Here is a 14,736-nt window from a genome sequence, read left to right as displayed (position 1 = left end):
TCAAAACTCAATGCAGAAAATGCTTTCTTTAACATCTTTATTGCAGAATGTAAAGCTGGATATGGCAACACATCTAACCTGAAGAAAAACCTGGTAAAACACAAAATACAATTAAAAGCTGAGTGTACTGGATTTGAAGCTAAATTTATTGACACACATGCTAACTTTAGCCTCCCTGTTCTCTAGCATAGATCAAGCTTAGCCCCTATCATAAACAAACATGTTATGTCAGATAGTATGTCTATGTTTAACATTTAACTCTAATCAAAAATCGAATACCATGTAAAATTATAACATATTATCACTATAAGAGTCATGTCAACATCACAGACATTTTTTTCAGGCAGTTTCCTTTGAAAGAACTAGTACCAGATTTGGTTACTTTCATATTTAAAACAAATTCCATACCAAATCCTTCTGTGTTATTACTTTCTGGATCATTTTGGATGTGCTGTTTCATTCATTGTATCAAAAGTACTATTTAAGAAGTCTGTGCTCCGCTTCCTGGTCAGTAAAATTTTTGTATTATTTATCCACGTCTGCACTAATTAGCAAGTATCTTTATCTGTGCATCTTGCTAACCAAGTTGGTTATATCCACTCCAAATACGGTTAGTTCACACTCAAGAAATGGCAATATTAGAGCTTCAAAACAGCAGTCCACAACCATCTTTTATATCTTTTACAGTATATGGGTCACAAGCATGTATAAATAAGCTTAAACCACCATTTTAAAAAACTTGTGTAAACATTAACAAAAGGCTGAAAATTTGAAAAAAAGTTCTTAATGTAGGGCTTAAAAAACACACAAACACAAGAGTAATGGGTTGACAGTGAAGTTGGGGCTATTAAGCCTGCATGCAACTGAGGAAATACAACACCATTTTCACTGGCATACCAACAAATGACCAACTTTAATCAATTCAGCATACATAAGAGCTAATATATAATGATATATTGAAGGTTATATAGCTCTTGGGGAAGGCCCCACTACACAAACACAGCCTTTATAACAAGTAAAGCAGCGCAGTAAAAGAGCTGCACATTTTTATTGAAAGAGACCTTTTAGACACCTATTCTGGTTAATGAGGCACAGGTCTACACCAGTATACTGGACATTGTGAGAAGAATTTGGTTTGAAAATATCTTAAATATCCAGTACAGTATGACTGCTATAAAAAAACTAGGCCGCACAGAGCTTTAACTAGTGTCGCCATAGAGAGTGTCAAACAGAGTAGCACATGAAAACTTAACAGAGTAGGATGCGACACGTCAGAAACATGCTTAAAAAAAACTCCATACAGCCAGAACCCCGGAGACCCTCTTAACGAAAGCAACAACACAAAAGGGATGTAAGGAAAAGCAAAGATGGAGGCAGATGTAGAACTATCGCTGAGAGTGAAAACGAGTGGAGGACACTGAGAAACAGAACAGTGGAAATGAGAGTGTGAGGAACAAAAGGCTTGTTTAAAAAAGGGTGAGCAAACAGCAGAGGTATATGGCCCTATAGGACGCCTTGGAAACATCTAATATTGACTGCACATCTTTCACCTCACAGAGAGAAAGGCAGAAGAAGAACAGATGAGGATTGAGGCCTCCTAATATTAGTAACAGAAGTGGAGAGGGATTTCTCTAAGTGATCTCATTAATTTAAAACTCCTCAAATACAAAAAAAAAGAAGTTCTCAGGCTTAAAGCTGTGATGAGGAAGTGAGAAGCTCATACAAAAGCTTTCTGTGTCAGCAATGTGCAGATCTGCCTGGCAGTGTGCTGTAACCAAGAGATTAAAGTAAATGGGATATCACGTTTTCCACTTTGGTTTAAGACAGGCACAGCATGAAGACTGATGCTTGATTGTAGCTTTATCAGACTAAGAAGCACATTTCTCCCTCTCCTGTCAGTCTTACTCCAGACAAACAAAAACCTTGCAGGAACAGCCATCTTGCACAGGAGACTCTAGCTCCTGTTTATTAGTGTGTTTATTAGGATTACTGAAAGCACAGCAGGTGTAGTATTCATACATATGCCCTAGTATTATGTTATGAATGATTTTTCTAGTTAAAAATAAAAATATTACGCACCTATTTTTTTAACCTATTCTTTCCCATTTATGTTACACAGTCAGTGTAATGAGGCAATGTTAAAAAGGATTATGTTCAGGGACTAAATACCCGTGGCTAAGTGCTTTAAAAGGCCACTTCAGGGATCTGAACAGTGACTAAATAAGATTTGAAAACACTCAATCAAGCTGTGTCTCAGCTATTAATTAATTGTTTATTTAAGATATCAGCCCAGCCTATATCTTATTGGAACGATAACGTCCTTTAAAACGTCAATATGCCAGCCAGGCCTCATGAACATTTGTGAAATACTCACGTTTGTTTGCATGTTTGTTTACAATTTTTACATTTTTTAATGCAATATAGGACATATTTTATGTTAGGGGCATGTAAAAAAAGATAGGGAGGTCTTTTAAAAGTATGTGACAGGCATTTTATTTTAATGGAACTTCAATATTTTTGTAAAGGTAATCAAGTCATGTGTGGAGTTCCTCAGGGCTCTGTGCTGGAACCTATTCTGTTTTTAATATATATTTTTCCTTTAAGCCAGATAATACAGCAGTTTCCTGATGTAAAAAGATGTATCTTATCATCTTTTTGTTGACAATATTCAGCTAAACCACTCATTTAAGCCTTCTGAAGTTCGTAAGCTCTCCGCTCTGATTGACTGTTTAACCAACATTAAACAATTGTTCAACAACAATTGCTTACAGCTAAACCCAGACAAAACAGAAACTTTGATTATTGCACCAGACAGTGCAATACCTGATATTAAACAATGACTGGGTGATTTAGGTTCCTCACAGAAGGATAACCTTAGAAATCTAGGTGTTATTTCTGATGAAGCTTTTTCTTTGGAGGAACATTTAAATCAGATATTAAGAACCTGCTTTTTTCAATTGAGGAACATTTCTAAACTTAGATCCATCGTGTCAACAAGTGAACTTGAGATGATAATCCATGCTTTTATCTCTACAAGACTCGACTACTGTAACAGCCTGTTCACTTGCCTAAACAAGAAAGGGCTAGCTCATCTACATGTTGTTCAAAACTCTGCAGTGAGGCTACTGACCCATTCAAATAAGGGAGCTCGCATGACCGCTGTTTTAAAGTCGCTACACTGGCTACCAATCAGATATAGGTTCCATTTTAAAATTTTAGTTTTAACTTTTAGAGCACTACAGGGACAGACCCCTCCCTGTATTGCTGATTTGATTCGTACACGTGCCTCTTCTTATAACTTGAGGTCATCGAATCAAAACCTTTTAGTGGTCCCCCACACTCGTTTTAGAACTCGAGGGGACCAATCTTTTCAAGCTGTTGCACCCAGACTGTGGAATGCACTTCTTCTAATTCTACGGTGTCTGGACTCAGTGGAGATCTTTAAAAAGCAGCTAAAGACATTTTTATTCCAAAAAGCTTTTAATTAGACCAAGATTCTATGATGTATTTATGACTATATTGTGTTTTCTTACCTTTCTTGCAAAGCACTTTGTGACACATGTCTGTGAAAGGTGCTATATAAATAAACTTTACTTACGTTTGTTACCGTAACCCAATACTTCTTATATGCCTAATCTATACTGTACATAGTTCAGCATGATATGTTTGCTAAAACAGTGAAGTGCTAATGTGTCAGGTGTGCAGGACCTGTGTGAATATCTGTTTCTCTGTATGTCTGCCTAAGCAAAGTGCTAATAGCCCTCTGCTCTGCAGTTGTCTTTCTGTGAACCTTTCTGAGGGAAAGCTCTGAAATGTGTACTTGAGCTCCATATCACTCTCACTGAACAAGAACAAAGCAGGGGGATAGCTAAGCAGTAGCAGAGCTTTGCCATAAATGAATTAACATGTTTGTCTGTTTTTCTTTTGCATTTCGAAGTGCTATGTTTGTTTATTGGCCTTGGGGTCAAATAAATCTCAGTTGCCGCTCGCATGGCTTTCAGTTCTGTGGCCCTCGGCTTTGTTAATGTGACAACATTGTCTGGGATAACAAAGGAAGGCTAATGTGCAAATTTCCCTGAGGCCTTCCTATTATCTGACAGCCATGAGTCATGCCCTCACCTGTGCAGAAAAATTATGACGCTTGGTATAACCTATTTGGATGCTTTGATGGTTCAGTGATACAGTGATGCTGCTGTTTCCTTGCTGCTGTGTGCAGGACCACTGTTGCATGAACTGGACACAGATGATTCCATACAGTACATACACTTGGCTCACACACACACTGCAAACCTCCTTTATTTGGTTCCTACCTTTGCCTTGATTTTCATTAAACAAATTCTTAATCAAACAACATTGATCTATAGTCAAATTCCAGCACACAAAATAAACCAGACAGCAAACATCAGTCTGAGACCTACAAACCTATCAAAGATTGGCAGGTTTGGAACAGGCTAATATCACACTTCTGCCATCATTTGGATAAAGCTGTTAAGATAATTTGATACATTTGTGACACTGTAGATAATAGACTGTCTGTGTCCCAGTAGCCTCATTCTTTGACACCAATCTCAGTACTATTGAGGGCTTGCTATATCTATCTTTTCACACCCTTCCATGGCTTATGGAGGAGATTTAAAGATTTCATGTGTTGTTTCTTTCACTCCTGCAAACCTCTTATCATTCCTCATAAGACTAGCAAAAGCCTTGTTTTGGGCCAGGTCTCCGAATCTGTCCATTCCAGCAAGTCATCAGCACTGTGACAATAAAAGGCAGCTGTGCTGTTAAAAAAAGCAAATGGTCCAGTAAAATGGAAACATGGGCATGGTAGGACTAACGACAAGTCACAAGCACGATTAACATCATTGTTGAACTGTGTCGAGCTAGGCATGGTTTAATAATATTCATGACTTGTATTCTCAGTATTGGCTGATAGTGTAGTTTGTTTTTGTACTTCACCATGGCCACACATCACGTGTGACTGGTTAGGGTGATATTTTAGGGCTGTAACATTAAGTAAATTCGACGACCGTGGCTCAGGGGGTTGGGAAGCGCATCTGTAACCGGAAGGTCGCCGGTTCGATCCCTGGGCTCTCTGTCCTGGTCGTTGTGTCCTTGGGCAAGACACTTTACCCTACCGCCTACTGGTGTTGGCCAGAGGGGCCGATGGCACGATATGGCAGCCTCGCTTCTGTCAGCCTGCCCCAGGGCAGCTGTGGCTACAACTGTAGCTTGCCTCCACCAGTGTGTGGATGTGAGAGTAAATGAATAGTGGAATTGTAAAGCGCTTTGGGTGCCTTGAAAAGCGCTATATAAATGCAATCCATTATTATAAATTCAGACTGGATACTATGCCACAAAAAAGGAGGACGTAAACATCTTTATTTTATATCATACATTTATACATTTATATCAATAAAGTACCAAATGGTTTACAGACATTTATGTAAAGATGCCAGTTTTTACATAGCGATGAATCCACACAAGCAAAGTGCACGTAGTCTGTTAAGTATTTTAGCATCTTTGAGCACACTGCTTTGGATTTCCCTTGGAAAACTTGCCTAAAAACTATTGATGAAAACTTTAAATAGTATTAGTACTATTTAAGCACAAGCACTTAAATAATACTTCCACACTGCAGTAATTTAAATAACCACTCATTACAACCAAGGTATGCAGAATAGTACCTCTGAATGCACAACATGTCAAACTTTGAAGCAAACAGGCTACAGCAGCAGAAGACCATACCAGCTAAAAACAGGAAACTGAGGCTACAGTTCACACATGCTTACAAAATGGACAACAGAAGATTAGAAAAATATTTTCTTGTCTGCTGAGAATCAGTTTGTACTATAACATTCAGGGCATATAACATTCGAGTTTTCTTGTAACAGTTTGGGCCTGTTAGTACCAACTTAGCATCTTTTAAATATCATATTTTGCCAATAGACAGAATAAAACATGGATCTAGCTTCCTTGTCGGAAGAAAAGGAGCTATAGAAGTCTGTGTTGACCTGTGAAAACACTTTCCTGATGAGTTTATGGGCTTAGTCACTTGTTTGGCCGAGATCAATAACACCAGGGAAAACTAGGACTACTGGACTTAGCAAAGTAGCAGACCCCAGCAGCTTGCCGTCAGCACATCTCACATAACACACACACACACACACACACACACACACACACACACACACACACACACACACACACACACACACACACACACACACAAAGAAGCAGAGATTATTCAGTTCTGCCCACGGGGCTTCACTGCCTTGTTGGAGAGTGGAGCTGAGCCCATGGTAGGCGAGACAGCGTGGACCCAGCTGTAAAAGAGAGGCTGTAGCTATCTCTATAGAATGACCCTAGTCAGCAGTTTAGTACTACTAAAAACAGATGCTGTCAGAACTAATGAGTGTAGCTCACAGCACTGCAGCTCAGGGTTTACATTGGGACAGTCCACAACAGAATGCCTTCTATTTACTAGTCAGTTAAGAATATGTCTTTGAATAACATTTCAGTTGTTAGTTAGTGTTCTCATCTCTCAAGTAGGACTAAATCTTTGTCTCATTTGATGTTTTGTTTGTAATCCTTATATAATACTTTGCTCAAAAGATAAATAACTAAAACAGTGTGTTGTGCAGGAAAGTCCTGCTTTCTCTTGCTCATTACAATATGGTTGACAATGATAATAACAGCAGGAAAGATTTGGGCAATTAAAGACACACTGAGTTAACCCACTCTACTCAATGCAGTGTTAATGAGGTGGCGAAGGAAACACGGGGCAAAGCCCTCAGCTGCACTGATGCACTCCTGGTCCCTAACCCTAATCCCAGAATCAATACTCTCCATGTCAAAGCTAGATGTCCTGATACTTATGGATTTGTAATACCAGGTCCACATCATCAAACGGAAGGGTGTTAATAAAAATGTCTACATACCAGTATGTGATTACATTTTGAAGTACTAAAAACTAAAAAAAACTAAACATATTCTCAGACAGAGAATAGCAGAACCACTACCCTTATGTGAGCCTGTATCCAGCTACCATTTCACTGAGAGGCAAACAACAGTATATCGCCACCACTTCAAAATGTGCCTCTATAACATGGACGATTGCAAGTGCAAGTGACAAGAGGGGAAAAGCACTCAATAATTCATTATTCAGTGCAGTATCTTGTAGCCTGGCTTTGATTCACCAAGAAGCAATGCTTCTAAGCAAGGAGATAAGATACATATTTTCATATTTTTGCATATACTGGATGCTACAGTCATACCTCCTAGGCTGTCTGCAGCATAAGCCCCTATGTTGAAGTCAGGAACATTACAGGCTACATCATCATAAACCTGAGCCCACTAAAAACGCATGGCATGAGCTACTGCCTCTTCTCCTCAGAAGCTGCTCTCTGAGGCACAAAATAATCTTTATTTAGATATAACTGGAAATTGCACTTATGAAAATTCATGTCAAATGTGCACAGGAGGATCTGGTGACAGCCTCCAGGGATGGCAGAGGGCAGCCAATGATTTTTTTGGGCTGTGTTAATTACCCTCTGTGCAGCCTTCCTATTCTCAGTAGTGGCCCCTGAGTACCAAACACCCCTGAGCACGCTCTCCACTGAGGAGCGGTAGAAGGCCAGCAACAGCTTCTGGTCCAGGTTATTCTTCCTCAGGACACGGAAGAAGTAGACGGTCTCTGATGTGCTGAGACACTATCCACTCAAAACACTTCATGACTACAGACATGAGGGCTATAGGTCTCATCAAGGCTGTCGTTTTGGTGATGGGAATGATAGTGGAGACCTTCAGACAGGTGGGAACGGTGGAATAGCCTGCTGAGGATCCCTGCCAGTTGGTCTGCTGGGCTTTAACCACAGCCCCAGCCTCTCACCATCCTCCTGACCTCATGTTTCTAGAGGAACAGGGGGGGGTGTGCTGGGTGAGGGGAGGTGAGCACCAGTGGGAGTGGGGGAGGGGTGGTCTCAACCTGAGTAAAGAAGGTGTTTAACTGCTCTGCGTTTGAGGCTGCTGTCAGGGGTTGGGGGCTCTGGCATTTGTAGTTGATGAGGGCCTGGTTGCCTCTCCACACCTCACAGGGGTTGTTGTCTGTGAAGAAGCCTCTATCCTCCTCCTGTAGACCTCCATGGCCTGTTTGATGCCCTGCCTCATGTTGGCTCTGGCGGTGCTGTACAGAAAACTGTCCCTCAGCCTGAAGGCTGAGTTACGAGTTCTGATCAGAGCCTGTACATCACTCGTCATCCAAGCATTTCGGTTAGGAAAAGCCCAGATGGTTTTGGTCACTGTCATATTCTCTACACAGCACTAACTGTAGAAAAGTACAGACTGAGTGAAGGTCTCCAGGTCCTGCTGTTCAAAGATGGACCGGTCTGTCAGATCAAAACAGTCCTGTAGCTGAAGGAGAGCATCATCTGGTCACAATTTAATGACTTGGGTGTTTGGAGGGGTTTGTTTACTGAGGGGGGTGTAGGCAGGGATGAGGAGCAGAGAGTGGTGGTCAGATTGTCCTAGGGCGGGAGCCATGTTGCTTTGTAGACCTGCTGGTTGTTACTGTACACATGGTTCAGTGTCCGGTCCCCCCTGGTAGGACATTTAACATGTTGATGGAATTTGGGGAGTACAGTTTGCAAACATACCTTGTCCCCAGCAACAATATGAACATCCTCCGGGTGTGTGGTTGAGTGCTGAGTTAACATTAACATTGGGGGGGGATGTAAATAATGATAACTATGGCTACTGTCAGCTCGCGAGGTAGATAGAAGGGCCTGCATTGAATGACCAGGCCTCTAGGTCTGGTGAGCAGTGACTGTCTATAATTCTACTGTCATAGCACCAGTCCTGAAGCACATAAGCACAGAGCCAACAACCTCTTCCCTTACCAGAGTCTTTGATGCAGCCCTGCCAGTGTAGGGTCCAGCACAGTGACTCCACTGAGCTATTGGGGATGTTTGGATGGAGCCATGATTCAGTTACAATCAGTAGACAACACTCTAGGACAAAGCAGTTGTAGTAAATCTATGATGGTAGTTTCCCCATGTTGTTTGTGAGGGATCTGGCATTGGTTAGGAAGATGGATGGAAGTGGGGGTTTGTGTTGTTGTGTTCACAGCTGGACGCGATAGCCAGCTCTGCATCCCTGCTTTTGGTTCTTCTCCCCGCGCCATGTGTGTCACTTGCTGTTCCCAACAATAACCCACGGAGTGCCTGGTGGTCTTGCAATCTCGGGTGGGATTCTGTCCATCTCTAAGTGCTCTGATTCAGAATTTTTCCAATCTATCCCCTGCATGATATCATAGATAAAGGGCTTACCTATTTGAAGCCCCATCCACCTGCCGTTCAAATCCTTGGTTTGTGAAAGGCAGCCAATGAAAAGAAAGTTGGCTGAAAGGAAGCAGGAAAGAGGGGCTTGTTTCAGACAGATATACTGAGGAGTTCCATAAAGACCCAGTATGAAATCAGTATGGGTTATTTGAGTTCAAGCACACAAATATGGAGCAGTAAATCAGATTAATAGGTCTTCTTTAATGATCAAACAGTGTTTTAGTCTTTTTCTTAATAAATCCATTAAAAATTAGACAAAATGCTCAAACTGGCCATTGTATACTGTATTTCAATAAATGGCAAATATTTAGAGAAATACCTTTTACATGTATATATATACACATGTAAAAAACATTTCTCTCACTTTTTATGCACAGAGGCAAAGACGAAGGTAAAGATGGAGGAGCACAGGCAATGCTGCAATATTTATGAAACACGGGATCCACAATGGTAGGAGCGTGATGTCACAAAGAGTGTTGTATCCTGTCTTTTAATCATAATGAGCTACATTTTAATGTAAGGCACACACTCTTTTAGTCATGCCTTCTTTCAAATAACCAGCTTTGAAAGAAATGAAAAAACACTGGCAAATGGATAAGGAAATATGACAAAATCCAGGAGTATGGTATTAGGGCCACAACAACACCACTGATATGGCACTAGTAACTGTTATCATTGTTGACCGAAAAAGTGACGGTTAATGTGATTCAACCCTGACAGGACACTCCCTTGTCACCTGATAGCTTGTGTTACCTGCCTATATGAGTGTGTACCCAGAGGAGCTTACCGTGGGAAAAGTACATGATACCAGCTTTAGAAATGTAGCTGGTCTTCCTCTTATTGAGGGTCCTTTTGTGGATTGACTATCTTGCAGCTGGTATATCACATAGCTGTAACGGATGCCTGGCTTGAAATAATATATAACAAAGCAACAGTGGTTTCCTGTGGCTTTGCATTTAACACAACCTGGGGTCTTTCAGGCTGTCATTTAATAGCTTAAAGGGGAAGAAGGTCTTTATGGTTAAATGCCCCACATGATATACAGCACACACACTTGGACTCTGCCAAAAGCCACATTCTACAACATTTCCATAAAAACTAGAAGCAAACAAACAAACAAGTAAAAAAAAAAAACAGCTTGCAGCCAGTGAATAAAGGTTAAATAGGCTTTGTGAGTCACAGATCAGAGCTGAGAGTGGAGGAGAGATGGAGTGGGTTGAGGGTCAATACCAGTAGTGTGCATATGGTGGGAAAACGCTTGGAAGGACACAAGGGGGAAAAGAATGCTTGGCAAACTGAGAAGTGCAGAGATATATGCAGTCCCTCCAGTCATGGAAGTAGTTATAATTGAAATAATGTGGATGCATTCAAATCCCATAAGTCATAACATTACTTTTCTTCTGTTAAGAGAATTACCAAAGGAAGATATGTAACAATATATGACGTATATCAGCTGGAGGAAAAAAGCTTTACATAACTTAAAATTAAAATTATTATTTTTTCAACTTAAAAAAATACTGGTACATAGAGATGCACTGACAGACCGAGCAGAGACCGCAATCGGATGATTTCCAGTGTTCTTAGCCCAGACTGGTGATGATGTCGTAAGGCATGTACAATGATACAACTAGCAGAGTGCACAGTCACAGAGAAATGTCGTTACCATGGAAGCTCCTCACTGTGAGAGAAGATACAGAGTTTGTAAGAGCAAACCTAATCACCTTCACCCAGCTGAAAAGCAAAATTTAAAGAAGTTAACAGACACAAAGTGGCTAAAGCTAAAGCTACCCAGGGTTCAGAGCCAGTCACAAGCCAGCAGCCTCGGTATTAGCAAAAGATCAAAGCAGTTCCAAGGAAAATTATGGGGGTGAGTGGAAAAGAGAAAAGGATTGATGTCCTGTTATCTGATGAAGTAAAAATTATACTGGAATATGGTGCAAGTCACTAACGTGTTTAATATACAAATTAAATTTATATTGATATAAATCTGTTGCACATTCTTTTATTTGGTAAAATATGTCAGGTAAAGGTGGATGTACAGCAGCTCATTTTCATTTAATTTTTGTAGCTCTTTCTAGTAACACCAACACTATTATTTTGTTATAGGACAGGAAGTTTGCTTATAGCTATATATTATAGTATATATAGTTAGCATATCATACAGTTTGCTTACGTTGAGGTAGCTTGTCTGATCTCAATCTTCCTGTGAGTATCTGCAGTCTGTATCTTAGCATTACAAGCAGCAGAGGCCTCATGGTTATCTCTTTCCCACAGAAGAGAGATACAAAAGATCAAAAGACTGCAGAAGATCTAGTAGCTAATTTAGTAGGAAACTGCCTGATTGTAATCTGTTTAATCCTTTGATCAGTATCAGCCACTGAGATTCACAAAATTGCTTCTTGCTGAACAGATGTGCATTATCAGAAGCAACTAAGGCAGAATAAAGCAAAATATAAAATCAATACATTAGAGACATATTCTATTAAAGTGTTCTTTTCTTCTGTCTGTGAGGCTCCAATAAGATAAAGTGCTATGACAATAGCCAATGATGCATTTGTCAGCCAAGGTGAGTAACACAACCTGGCACTGAAAGGACAATACAGAGTAACTGGCAGTCCTAAAATACACCAGCTCAGCAGCTATGAAGGTAAAGGAGACAGAGAGGTCAGAGCAGCTAGAGTCACAGTCCGCAGCCTTCTCACTGACGGGAAATGCTACTGACGTATAAATGCAGTCACACAAATGCATAAAAATAATGCTGAGTAAGAAAAAAGGGACAAGACTTCTTCTTTTCCGGCAAGTCAGACTCTACAGCCTGGCTTTCATCAAGTCAGCTAACATAAAAAAATATGCTGGAATTACATTTAAATGGATCGGTGCACAAAAAAGCATTATCATAAAAGCATATTTTTAGGTAAAATTGTATATTTGTTGTAATTTTTCTAGCAATTGTAATAGAAAATAGTATGTAATTTTGCATTAGCAGATTAAATGCAACTCGGTACCTTTGCAATATATGTTATTGTGGTGACAATGGAAGATCTGTGTTGGTTCAAACAGCATGGGGATTTCCAGTCTCTCCATAGTGCAGTTTAAGCATCTGAGTATATAACTCATCCGGTTCAAATAAAATTAAAGTTTGAATAAACAAGTATTAAAAGATATATATATTAACATGACAGATGCCTTTCTTTTTATCTCTTATCTTCAAGGCCGACAAACTTGAGAGTCTTTAATAGGTTTATCAGTCTGCTGATGGATAGCTTTTCCACACTGAGAACCGCTTGTCTTCTCGATCCTCCTCATCTGCTCACTGCACAGTTTATTTTTCTCCACAAAGCCATTCTTTGAGTGCAAGCCGAGGACTCTTACTGAAGGAGTGCCCAGAAGGGCCTTTCTCCGAGGTCAGACAAGCAGGATCGAGGACATATGCGGGCTCCACTGAACCAAAGTCGCTTCTACCACTCCTATACTGACGATTAGCAGATGCTCAATTCAGAGTAACCCCTACGAGCAACTGGGACTGGGCTCACTTTCTCCTGAGGAAACGACTCCAGTCTTCCATGCAGTGTAGGCTATTCAGCCTGGTGTAGGTGTGGTAAGAGCACTGTCTGATTCAGGTCAGTGAAAGAGCTTAAAAAGCAATGCATAATTACACACTCTACAAATCAAGTATGAAAACTTTAGGATAAAATTCCTCCACTCTTATATAAAATGATGATGCAGTTATTTGCGGCTGCATACGTAGTTAAAAGCTGCCAGTTTCAATTATACCCTATAAATACAGCCTTAATAGTCATTGTTAAGGCTGGTTGGTTCACACTTGTCATGTGATGCTGGTGCCTTGAACCAATTGGATGTCTGGTGCGATAAAAGAGGTTCTTTAATGGCTTCTTTGACTTAAATCCTTACTAATCATTTTAGAGCTGTGACAAAGATTCAGCTGCATGGGGGTAATTTTATTTTTAAGCTGCCTATACAATGAATTAAGCTCACACCGCTGGGATTTGAGCATGCTTCCTTTGTTTCCTTAAAAAAAAAAAAAAGAAAGAAAAAATTCAGGGATAAGAGGAACTGGAAGAATTTGTAGTTTGTCAGAAGTGGAAATTCATGTGGTTTTAAGATATCTGGAGACATCTGCTATGTTGTGAAGATAAGCATATCTAAATAAACTGTGCATATGTCTCAGTATATGAAATCAAATCAGCCCTTCAGAAATACATGTTGGACGTTTTTTTTTTCTTACACTCAGCAAGTGACATCTACCACCAGTCTGGCAACTCATCTGCTCTCACCCACTCTACCATCTGTTGCCCACCTGATCCCCACAAGCAACTCACCTGCAGTCTACAAGCAGGGTCACACCTACTGATTGCTTTCTATTCAAAAGGGCCTGAAAGAATATTGAGGGGCAGATAGTGACAGGGGCAAATAAAAGTCATTATTGATTATCATTTAGGCTTGATTGTTGTGTTACTATATTAGTGGACACATGCAGGATTCAATATGTGTGTATACATGTGAGCCAGGAGTTCTAGATTTCTATGCCATGCATCCTTTTATTAATCTTAGTATTCTTATGCTTCTTCACTCCATTCTCCAGCATTGTGCCTTCCCATTTCTCTTTCCTTTCCTTTCCTTTCCTTTCCTAATTCAATTGATACATATTTTTAGCTATTTTTTTTCAAATTCCACAAAAGGCTTTTTAAGCTCTCTGTGCTGTAGCTGTGTTTTTTTGCAGAGCGATATCAATTTAGGTTTTCTATGAACGATACCAATACCGATAACTGGTGATGTAAAAAATCTGATATATTGGCCTATATATATAGATAGAGATAGAGATGGAGATATATGCTCTACCTGACTCTGCTTGGATTTACTGGTTGTTGTCTTTGTGACATTCCAAAAATGTATTGTCTTGTGGACAAAGTATTCAACATCAACCCTTATAACATGGTTGAATGGTCTTTCTCCTTTCTCTTCTTTACATTAAATTATTTACATTAAAAAATACCAACAAATCGGCAAATATTTAATATTAGCCAATAATATCAGCCTGCCCATAAATCAGTTAGGACAATATTGTTTTCTGTGTGTAACTCTGTACACAGTCCCTGCCACTTGGTTTGAATGTTGTCAGCCCAGTGAATAGACGTTATTTACTATTATCAGTCTCATAGTGCCAGTAGGTGGCTGTCTCTGCATAATAAGACCTTGTTTCATTCTCTCAGCTAATCAAAAGTTAGCCATTGTTTTTCTATGCAAGAAGGGCAACAAAGTTCATAAAATTAGACTGCATATGTGGAAAAGGAGTAAATTAACCAACTCTCAAAGCTGCACATAAGTTCAAGACTTCACTTTTGGACCTTAGTATTTTGTATTTTGATCTAACTCGCTGTTA

General features: G+C 39.9%; 1 protein-coding gene across 10 annotated transcripts in view; it reads right to left on the bottom strand.

Annotated features, from left to right (window-relative positions):
• The window catches only part of nrcama (neuronal cell adhesion molecule a), a 58,154-nt gene that overhangs the window by 36,465 nt on the left and 6,953 nt on the right, over positions 1-14,736 (bottom strand). Inside the window, exon 2 of one of the 10 annotated variants that reach the window (XM_039601593.1) lies at positions 9,324-9,395. The exons of the other annotated variants lie outside the window; for them this stretch is intronic. The gene's annotated coding sequence lies outside the window, so the exon portion shown is untranslated. The remainder of the gene's footprint in view (positions 1-9,323; positions 9,396-14,736) is intronic. 10 annotated transcript variants of the gene reach the window in all.

The sequence above is a fragment of the Oreochromis aureus genome, linkage group 17, assembly GCF_013358895.1.
Source record: "Oreochromis aureus strain Israel breed Guangdong linkage group 17, ZZ_aureus, whole genome shotgun sequence".
Taxonomy (NCBI): Eukaryota; Metazoa; Chordata; class Actinopteri; order Cichliformes; family Cichlidae; genus Oreochromis; species Oreochromis aureus.
Note: the sequence above shows the minus strand (reverse complement) of the source record. Positions and strands in the feature narration are given on the sequence as shown.